This window comes from Thunnus thynnus, chromosome 4 (genome assembly GCF_963924715.1).
Source record: "Thunnus thynnus chromosome 4, fThuThy2.1, whole genome shotgun sequence".
NCBI lineage: Eukaryota > Metazoa > Chordata > Actinopteri > Scombriformes > Scombridae > Thunnus > Thunnus thynnus.
In genome coordinates this window covers 8,725,426-8,736,569 of record NC_089520.1, presented here as the reverse complement: position 1 = coordinate 8,736,569, position 11,144 = coordinate 8,725,426, and the positions used below count along the sequence as shown (strand labels likewise).

The window sequence follows — 11,144 nt, the reverse complement described above, 5'->3', positions numbered from 1 at the left end:
CATCAGTTCAAATAAGGCTCAAAAAAGTGTTTTTGGTCTTCGTTTATAATGAGTCACATTTGGATAACAATAATTAGGACGTGCTTTATGCCAGAACCATGCAAATCACCACATATCTTTTACATCTTGTCAACCTGTATAAAATTGGATGTTTAGAGGTTAAAAGCCCACCGATACGTTCTCCGAGCCCTGTGAGACATTTGGTCAAGCAACATTTCTGTTTTCTCTTTGTCATCTTGGAGTTAAAGAGTCGTGGATTCCAGCAAACTGCAGTAATCACATTCTCGACCACTTTCTGCTGCTTCTACAACAGCAAATCCTGTTTGACTTTGATTTTATACGTCTTGATATTTGGAAGAACACCGTCAGCTATGTGACCAAGCTGTGAGCCGCTTCATCACACTTACAGAAATATGATGAAGGTGTTGACATGTTGTACATCAGACAGCCTTCGACCTCTATCAGGCTCTGCGGGCCTGAGCCGACTCAGCATCTTCTTCCGTTCAACAACTTAAAACAGTAACACATCATGAAGACGACTTACATGCAGTGAAGGATGACCTTATGTCCACTTCCTCTTGGTCAAGTCTCACAGTGGCAGCTGATTCACATCCTGCCACATCTGCCTGGTAACACGGCTGTTAAATCTCTGTGCCACAACGGATCATAATCATGTCGTCACCGCCGTTAACAAAGCACTCGGTGTTCCCGCTCTACATCTTCTACATGAAACATACTGATTCAACTCAGGTTTTGGATTAGTTTGTATCACATCAAATCACCAAAGGTTGTAAATTAAATATTCTAAAGTTGTTTAAATCTCCTTTATGAGACATAAATTCAAGGAAGTAAGCCGGCTTTCACTGACATCAATTAGATGTTCCAAAGACTGACAAGCCTGCCGTGCCTAGTCACGGTTGCCTAAGCGGGGATTCAGACTGAAAACAACCCTGCAACTAAATAACACAGGGGGAAGCATTAGTGGAGGCATGTTAATTAAGGTACTGGGAGCAGTGAAATATGATCCAGGAAGTCCAGCTCATAAGAAGAGATCAGTTGGAGGTGTATAACAATATTTTTTGATGTTAGGAACAAAAAGATTCTTGGAGACTCAATTTGTTTGAAGCATTTCCATAAAGCCCTTATGAAGGTAGGAGATAAGACAGGATCCCCTCAGAGTCTAGATGCTGGTGGTGGTTGTTGATGGAAACCTTCAGATGGGTCTCCGTGGATATCATGGAGGTCATGGTGGTGACGGGGAGGAGGAGGATTGCGCAATAGTATGCCTGAAAGACAGAATGACAGGATTGCAGCGATATTTAAAGAACTGCTTGCAGAAAGAAATATCATGGTTAAGTACGGTAACGTCAGAATTGTGAATGAAGGGATTTTTGACAGCGTGGGAAAGCGGAAGTGATGGAGAGAAATGGAGACATTCACCCGAAGTGAAATAAAGGCTGAACACAAGTAACAAGATCTTCCTTCTTGAACTTTCTCCAAAGCTTCACTCAGACTGATAGATGCGTTTTAGAGCTTATCAGATACCAAAACACTGCACAGCTGTTTGTAATACTCACAGACAGGATTCTACAAATCTGGAATGTTATCACAGCAACAACTATTTTATCTGTTGCAATGACGGAAGTGCAAAAAAAATATGGTGTTCTCCCTACAGTGTAATCCACCAGGAATGTGCATTTGCATGTATGTGATTGGCCGACACAGCACCTTGCCCAATGACGTCGGGTTGCATTGTGGCAAAAGCTGAGCCAGGTTCAAGTTTTTTGCCAGACAACCTTGCGCTGTTTTACTGGAGCCACCTGTGTCGACAACCCTGCTGCACCGACAGACGACCTCCATTCACATGAACAAAAGGGCTGTTTTTTCACACAGGGCTTATGTCTGTCTGACAATTGTTTACAGCCTGAAATAAATCTAAATTTCAAGTAATAATTGCATCTAAACACACAGCAGATAGAAGCCAAAACATCACATGAATGAACTAAAACATTACAGTTTATCTGCAGTTAACACAGTCACGATAAGGGAAAAGCAGCACATGATGTTTACCAGTGAAACAGGTTCATTAGAAACTAAAATAAGAAATAAAATCCGGTGATTCAGTCAGTAAATATTAGTTACTTACTTATAGTGACTAAAACATTGAAGATAAGACCAGACCCTTCGGGAACAGTGTCACCCTCTTCACTCAACTCACTAATTAGTCTTAATTGACTGCAGCTGCTGCCGCTCTGTCTATCCACATGTCCAGCAGGTGGAACTGAAACAAGCTGACTAAATCTTTGCAGGCCTTTTGAACAAATATTCAAATACAGGACATGCACAAACTCACACATTTCATTTCATCAACATTTCTTGCAGATTTTAATGGGAACTCTTTTCTCTATCTCCCCTCGACACTTTACTATCACGGCTGAAATGAACACTGCACTTTCGAGGATACGCTAACAGAGATGTAGACTGTTATTGCAGTAAATAAAAGGTCAGTCAAATCTAATCAGTACATTTGCAAGCGCACATAAAAAAAAAGAAATGGTTACTCACAGAATTCAGGTTACACAGAAAATGTGTTCTCATCTCATGTAACCTCATAAAACCATGTTTACACGCATTTCTCCCCCCCATCCCGACCTTATTTCGGAGCCATGATGACTGTTTCTTGATTTTGTTTAGGTGCATTTGACAGCGCAGTGAGGAGTCAGCCTCTGTTACGAAAGCACGATTTTTCCAAAAATGTGTTTATTTTAAACAGGAAAAATATTCAGCAGCAGCTGCAAACTGACCTATTTAGACTTACACAGTGTGCTTTGTGTCAGCTTCAGTTTTACTCAGACTTTGAATTAAATTTTCATATACGTGCTTCTCTACATTTGTAGCTGTAAGTTACACTTTCACTTTCTCCGATGCACCAGCTAAGCATGCTCAACGCTCTCTGTTTGTCGAGTTAATCACTGTTGAATGGTCTTGATATGATAAATTTAAAATAATAGTAAAATAAACAACAACTCATGATAAGAGGACTCTCTATATAAATATTATTCATATATTTTTTTATGTTTGAATCACAAATGAAAACTACGACACTCTTGGTATCTTCCAACACCTCTGTCCACCTTTTTTCTTGGTGTTTTCCAGTGATTAAGCCGCTACAGGTTGCTGCTTCTTTGAAGATACTGCACATCAAAAAATAGACTCTAATGGCTCTAACAACGTGTAATAATTTAACATCTTTCCCAGGAGACCAGGAACCTTTTGAGGGACTCAGGAATTAAACCTACGTTTTGATCAGAGGAACTAGGCACTAAATTTAATTCCTGTCTGATAGTTCCAGGTGTTAAAAAGGTTCCTGCCCCTGAGTGTAGTACTACAAAAGTTTAGCTTTTTAGGGGCAGAGTTTGCAGGGCTGACTGTTGATCATTGGTCAAACACAAACACTGCAGCTGTACCACTTCATTCATAGAACAAGATATGAAAAAGAGGAGAGCATTCCTCATTGTTTTATTATGTCAAACAAGCTTTGCTATTGGCTTCCCAACTCATTTAAAAGAGACAGAGAGAGAAAGAGGGATGAGCTGAGAACATGAGGAAGATAAAGTGAATGAGAGAGAGGAAACATTTGAGAGATATAAAACATTTGATAAACAATTGTTTCAAAGTGGTTACGCTCTAAAGCAGTATCAATGAACAAAGGTATCACCTGCACTCTCACTCTAAACCATAAAATTTAATCTGGATGTTTAAATCCTACTCAGATCTTTGTCAGGTTGTCAGAGTGTTTGTAAAAGTAGAAAACGAACCCATATTTATACATAATGCAAAACAATGATGAGCTCTGTGATGACAGGTGCGGTTAAACATCCGACCCACCCAGAGTGATAAACATCTCAAAGGGATTAATAATTCAATAAAGTACATAGAAAAGAACAGGAATACAAGGGCCATACTTCAAAGACAATACATCAGAAATACCATAAATATCAAAAGATGCATCTTATATATAAACATTACATCAGATTCATCATCACATATGATCAAAAATATATCATAGTAAGCTAGAAAAAAGGAACCTTAAATTATTGCACAGAAAGTGGGTTTAAACACCCTTCTATAAAATATTAATTAAAATATTAATTAATAATAACAATAAGGAAATTGACACACCTGTTAAATTGACTTATTTTAACATGTTCAAATGTGTGTGTCAGGATCTAGAAATATAAAAATATAAAGCCATCAAGGACCGACATTTTTTATGCTCTATGAAAATGCTTAATCTCATATTCTTGATTCAGACCTCGAGGGGTCTGAAGAGTGAAAATAAAAAAAAAAAGCTTTTCTCTTTGGAGTCGAATCGCCTCCTCTTCTCGGAAATCTAATGTGTTCAAAGCCGATGTATCTGAAAGAGGCTGCTGGGTGATCTGCCTCTCTGAAATGCCACCGGGTTACGCCGGTCCTGGGTTTGAATACAGCTCTTGTGTTCTGCTATCCGAGTTTGTAGAGCTCTTTGTGTCTACATATGCTAAACCATATGGGCATTTGATCAGAGAGATTACAAAAGGAGAAAGGAAAAATAAACAAAAATACAATATGGTTCTTTTCTGGATAGCACACTATCATTCAAAAAAATGATAACGCAGATGTAGGGTCAATCCTGCTCTCTGATTGGCTGTTCCTGCACTTAGTGAAAGTGATTAATCATGTGATTAGAGCTGCTCCTAAAGGTTACGTCTTCATGTTGTCTCTTTAGAACATCCTTAAGTGTAATTCTTAGAAGTCTGATAAATGCGAGACCAGATGTCTCTAATCCCCTTCCTGATTACAAAAAAACAGGTTTCAAGCTTAAAAATGATCCTCTGGAAATGTGTAAAATTAAATGAAATAGTAAAAATGCATATACGATATCAGAGTTGACTGTCTCATTAAGCATCCACAAAAACAGCTCATTTGGCTGCTCAAACCATTTCCTAGGATTGTGAGGGCGAAATCAGATCACACTTGATTGACAGCCTTTCAGCTCAAGTACCACTTTATTTTCCATTCAATCACTAAAATGATTTTCTACCATGGAATAAACCAAATCTATCAAATGGACCCTACATGTTTAGAAAGCTTGAACAAGTAACCACAGTCCACTAAGTAACTAGATTAGCCCACCCAAATCTGTGTTTTTATTTAACTGTACCTCCCGGAGTATGGCACTAATGGTTTTAGCATTTTCCATTCACATACATGAAACGGTTAGCATAGCTTAAACATTTTATTAACTACCAAATCTATCAGATGGACCCTACATGTTTAGAAAACTTGAATAATCCACTAAGTAACAAGGTTATCCCACCCAAATCTGTGTTTTTATTTAACTATACCTCCCAGAGTATGGTGTTACAGTTAGCATTAGCTTTTCTATGCAAAACTTTTTAGCTTATTATCACCCACCCCAGTAATCTGCTAGTTGTCTTGACTAGCAGACTAGGGTAGACCAAACATATCTGTGTTTTTATTTAACTGTACCTCCCGGAGTATGGCACTAATGGTTTTAGCATTTTCCATTCACATACATGAAACGGTTAGCATAGCTTAAACATTTTATTAACTACCAAATCTATCAGATGGACCCCACATGTTTAGAAAGCTTGAATAATCCACTAAATAACTAGGTTAGCCCACCCAAATCTTTGTTTCATTTCGCTATACCTTCTGGAGTATGGCGTTTCAGTTAGCATTAGCTTTTCTATGCAAAACTTAGTTTATTATCAACCACCCCAGCAGTCTGCTAGTTATCTTGACTAGCAGACTAGGGTAGACCAAACATATCTGTGTTTTCATTGAACTATACCTCCTGGACTAAGAAGCTAAGTGTTTTTTTGCATCTTCCATTCATTTACGTGTTAGCATTAGCTTTGCTATGCTACGCTCTTGAGCTACTTATCAGCTCTGTGATTAATACAGATTTTGGTGGTGTATCCCAGTCTGCTAGTAAGCTTAACACACAGTAGCTTTCAAACCATGTTCAGGCTAATTTGAATTCTCAATCTAGCTAAAAGCAAAGAAAAGTGCAGTGCACTGTTTTCCCAGGGGGAGTCGATGGGAAGTGATGTGAAGTGATGTGAAGTCAGCTTGGCGAGATTCCATTTCAATCATCTTTCTCCTAAATATGATTTGGGCAGACATTTATTACGTAATTAATGTCCTTGCTTAGCCACGCCTAACTGCAACCCAGTAACAAGGGAAGAAAAAGAGATTTTCTATTTTGCTCTCATACTTTTTAGGTGTTTACTATATGCACATTAGATCCCAAATTAAATTGTGGATTTGCCTTTCCAGGGGCTTTAATAAATCAAATTACTGCAGGAAGACGACTGTTACTTTAATACACACATTTATTACACGTTCAAGATCACACTGGGATTTGACAATTACAGCTCTGTCACACACTAACCTCTGAAGAACTGTGTGTTGTTCGTGGTCCTAACACACTGTGGATGTGTGTGAGAGTGCACACACACAGAGTGCTACATTTTGTTCTCTGTGGCACGCTCTGGTGCAACCCCCCCCCCCCCCCCCCCCCCCCTGCAGCCCCCCAACCCCACCCTGCCTTACTGAGTCGACAGTCCCATTGGAAATCCTGCAGCCGAATCTGAAGCCTTTCCCCCATGGCTGCCTGCTCATTGATTAGCTGTCAGAGAGATAGAGAGGGAGAGGAGGGCAAGAGAGCAGGCCTGGGGTGAGTGAAAGAGAGAGAGAGGGATAGAGAGAGAGAGAGAGAGACCAGGCCTCAGTGTGAGAGAGAGTTGATGGGACGAAGCAGAAAGCAGAATGAGAATGAGGAAGAGAGGAAGACTTCTGCTGAGACTGACGCCGACACCGGGAGACGATGTGAATAAGAAAAGGAAGAGCAGAAGAGAGGAAGTTAAAATAGATCAGAGGATGAGGCCAGTAGGGGGAAGCTGAACCTGAACCTGAATCTGTTAGCTCTCTCTCTCTCTCTGTCTCTCTCTCTCTCTCTCACTCTCTTAAGGCGGGGACACACATTATGACTTTTGAGCCAGTTATTAATATGACTGATATGATATGATATTAATATGATCGGACCGAGTTGAGGCGGGTCTGTTCCCGTCTGCATCAGTTAGTGTTAGCTGGCAGATAAAATCATTTCAATCAGGAGAGACTCAATTAAAGGAGAGGCTCAGAGAGTAATTCAATTAAATTAATTTAACATTGTGTGCACAATATGCAAGGTTGAAGAATATATGAGAGGTTTTTTGATGATTAGACACCATTGTGATGTCATGGTTGTCAGGGAGAGATCATGCCATGAGCTGTACAGGAATATCCTCCTGATGGAGTCTAGACACCGGTGGTGGTGAAGAGGTGAGAGCAGTGGCTGAAGATCTGGGTGGATGAGATGTGGAGCAGGACTCTGATGAGAGGGTTGCATTGATCTGACACTGCAAAGACAGCTGACAGCAGCAGCAGAGAGGAACAGTTTTAGTTTTAGTTTTAGATTTAGTCTTAGGACAGTTTTTATTTGACAGTGACCAGATTAGCTCACAGAAGTTGTGGCGAAATCTGATTGGTTTGAAAGCGTGAACATGCTCAGTCAGCTGATTAAAGGCATACTGTGCAGGATTTTTCCTAAAAATAATGTATAGAGTCATACATAATCCCTCTCAATCATCACTTATGACCTACTAGAAGTGTTTTGCATTGTATTTATCCACAGAGATTCTGCCCTCTGCCTGTACTTTCTTATTATTTTGCTGTGTTCAGGACGCTTCTGGGCGTCGACCTTTGGGCAGTGGATGTGTAGCCCCCAGCCAATAACAGCATGCAGGGTGTGAGGTCGGGACTCGTAGCGTAGCAACCAGGTTACATCGCTGTCTCCGTCTCTCTCCTCTGCTCTGCTCTGCTCTGTGTCTCTGTGTCATGGATGTACAAAGAACTGCAGGTCTGTGTGTCTGCTTGACCGAGGGCGGGGCTGAGCTACACACACACACACACACACACACACACACACAGAGCAGAGAGGCCACAGCAGACTGGATGAACCCTGCAGGGTTGTGTGGAGATGTGGGCATGTTTGTTTGTGCTTCAGAATGCAACCGCCATGAAACAATTAGTGAAATAATGTTTTATTTCTCTGATTCAAGGCTTTGCTCTCGCCAGCGCCACTCGCTCTCTTCACTCTCTAGCTCACTCAACCACCTCTGCTCTCTCTCTCTCACTCTCTTTCGCTCGGTCATTGGGGCCAACTTTGATTGAAGCTATTCAGCGAAGTTTCAGGAGCAGGACCACACCTCAATTACACCACTACCGGCATTCCTATAAATACCACCTAACCCTCTCCGCTTCTGGTGTGGTCCTTGCTAGCGAAATGCTGTGCTTTTGCAAACACTAGCTGACAAATTCTGCATAGTATATCTTTAAATTGAGAGAATAAATAAATGGAGTGTGAAGATAGCCTTCCTGACTGAACTTTCTCCAGCTTCATATAGTGTGTGATGTGCAATGCTTCTAAACTTGTCTTCGGGTCTAGTCGTTCTCACAAAGATTTTTTAAAACATATTTGATATTTGTCAGTGACGTCAGCCACCAGTGAACATCACTTGTGTATCACCCAAGGGAGACATATTGGTAAACAAAGACATTATTGGTGGTGTGAGAGAGCTGTAAAAAGAATGTATGTCTCTACAACATAAAATCAAAGACTTATAGAGCTGATCACAGTGTTAAGCTAGCTTTGTTTTACATAGTTCACATGCCTCCAATTACAGCCCACGTCAGTTTCAGTTCCATTTATTTATTTATATAGCATCAAATCATAACAAAAGTTATCTCAGGGCACATTTCACATGGAACAGGTCAAGGCTGTACTCTTTAATTTACAGAGACCCAACATTTCCCCCATGAGCAAGCACTTGGCAATAGCGGCAAGGAAAAACTCCCCACGCCTCTCCATCCATGATCCCGTCCTTTTTTTTGCCTTTCAGCGCAAATTGCATCACATATAAAGAGCACAAGCAGCTGGTTGCCATCTATATTTGTTTTGGTAAAAGAGAACGCAGGATTAGCAGGGTTGTCAAACACAGAAGTCCAGTTATAACTGACCAGTTGTTCTGTGTGTTGTTCTGTGTGATTACTCAGTCATAAGGTTTACGCTCCTTTCTTGATTGTCAAAGACAAAAAAAAATCATTATGTGTGAAATGTCAAGTCTTTGTAGGTTTCAGCTATTCTTCATGTTTATCCCCAGCTTTACCTGTGAATCCACATCTCTTTATTTTCAGTTCGGTCTTGGTTGCGTCAAACATGTTTGAAATTAAATCTGTGTGGTTCTCACTGAACAGCTTTTTTTTTTATCTGTTATATGTTTTAATTGGTTACACAAATAACTCTAGCTCCATACTCTTTCACAAAGTCTCACTGTTTCAGTTCAGTTTTACTGTCCGGTTATTAATCATTATAATAACATATGTTTAATTTTGAGCGTTTATCAAGGTATTCAAAGATGCTTTTCATATGTAAAATGGATAATAAAAACCAAAATCAACACACTGAAAGCACAAAGTAGCACACAACATTAATCACACATTAAAAGCAGTTCTAAAAAGGTGAGTTAATCCACGCCTTCCAGCCAATCAGAATTGATAATAATAATTCACTTACATATTGTCAGATTTTCCTGCAGCACTGCATTTGTAATGTCTCTGTGATAAAGTATATTCCTTAAAGCTGTAATAGATATTTTTTTATAATAATAATTTATCAAATGACAACGTGTGATGTCTGTAGTGATGAATGTACAGAGAATTATCAGTGACTCTGCAGCTCCCCTCGACTTTATGGAGCTTTATAATGAGTTTCAGCTCATTGTTTAGCTGTCCGGCTGCAACTTTACTGTTTTTGTTCACTCTCAGCACTCTCATGGTGTCGTTTTCGGTCGCAGCAGGCAGCTGTTTCCAGAGAAAAAGCTCTAAAAACCCACTGTACACCTGCTAAGCACCAAACAGCAAACAGACACAGTTAGCAATTAGCTGGTGAACATCATGGAGCATTTAGCAGAAACATCAGTATAAAACTTGAACAACTGGAGGAAATAAATTCAGTTCTTCATGTTGGATTGAAAAGTCTGTCCAGGTTTTCGTTGGACCCACACACTCATCTGCAGATAGTGATGGGACAGTGCTGAGACAGAGCAAGCTACTCAGTAATGGAGGATGAGGAGGGAATGTAAATGTCATATGTTAATGAGATTAGAAAAGGCAGAGGAAGAGTTGAAAAGAAGAGGTGAACCAGCAGAACGTGGGGGTACAGCTTCCCTGTGATGTATCCCAACCAGCATATCTGAGCTTTAATGATTCTCTCTGGATGAGAAAGAGAGACTAAAGAGACATCAAGGGAGCTGAGGGGGTGAGGAGGAGGGTGAAAGAAATAAAAAGCAGTAAAACAGCATAAGAAAAGACAGAAGTGCCCTTCTAGACATTTATGACTGCAGATGCATTAAAGTTTAAAGTTTTATGTAAAACTTTTCAGACTTCAAACCGCCTGGAATCAGGAGGTTGCATCAGAGAGGAGAATCTCTGCCCGCTAATGAAGCCCAAATTAAATCCTGATGTTACATTTTTATTTTCTGAAAAGAGATAAGAGTGAAATTAAAGTCTAAATCACAATTCTCTAGCAGTTAAGCTGTTATTAACACAGTAATGCCTTAATTTATCTAAACTGCAGACAAAACCAGACCTTTCTAATATCCTGCATTTTCCTCAGAAGCCTTCATATTTTCTGATCTGCTCTTGTTTTAATTTATACTTGATGCAAACATGATAAATTGAGTATAATGCACATTTCTACAGAACTAATTCAATCAGTACAACAAGTGATGTCATGTCATACTCACCGCTCTTTCTTTTTAACACTAGTGCTGTTTTCATTCATTCATTTTTCCACTTGCTTCAACTTTGCTGTTTTTTGATCTGCCTACGAGCAGCTCCTTGGATGTATTTCCTCCATTTCCTCATTTCATAGCTTTAAAGTGATTGAAAAAACAGCAAAGATGACGTTCAATGTTGATGACGTTTGAGACTTGGAAATTCTTTGAGTACCTGTAATTCAAGTTTTTTATTTG

At 39.8% G+C, this 11,144-nt stretch overlaps 1 long non-coding RNA gene across 1 annotated transcript; it reads right to left on the bottom strand.

Moving 5' to 3' along the window:
* Positions 1-1,115: 1,115 nt before the first annotated feature.
* LOC137181082 (uncharacterized) lies at positions 1,116-2,653 on the bottom strand. Its single transcript, XR_010928115.1, has 2 exons — positions 2,147-2,653; positions 1,116-1,286 (listed from the first exon to the last, which is right to left on the bottom strand). It is a non-coding gene; the product is annotated as an uncharacterized lncRNA (long non-coding RNA).
* Positions 2,654-11,144: the final 8,491 nt, after the last annotated feature.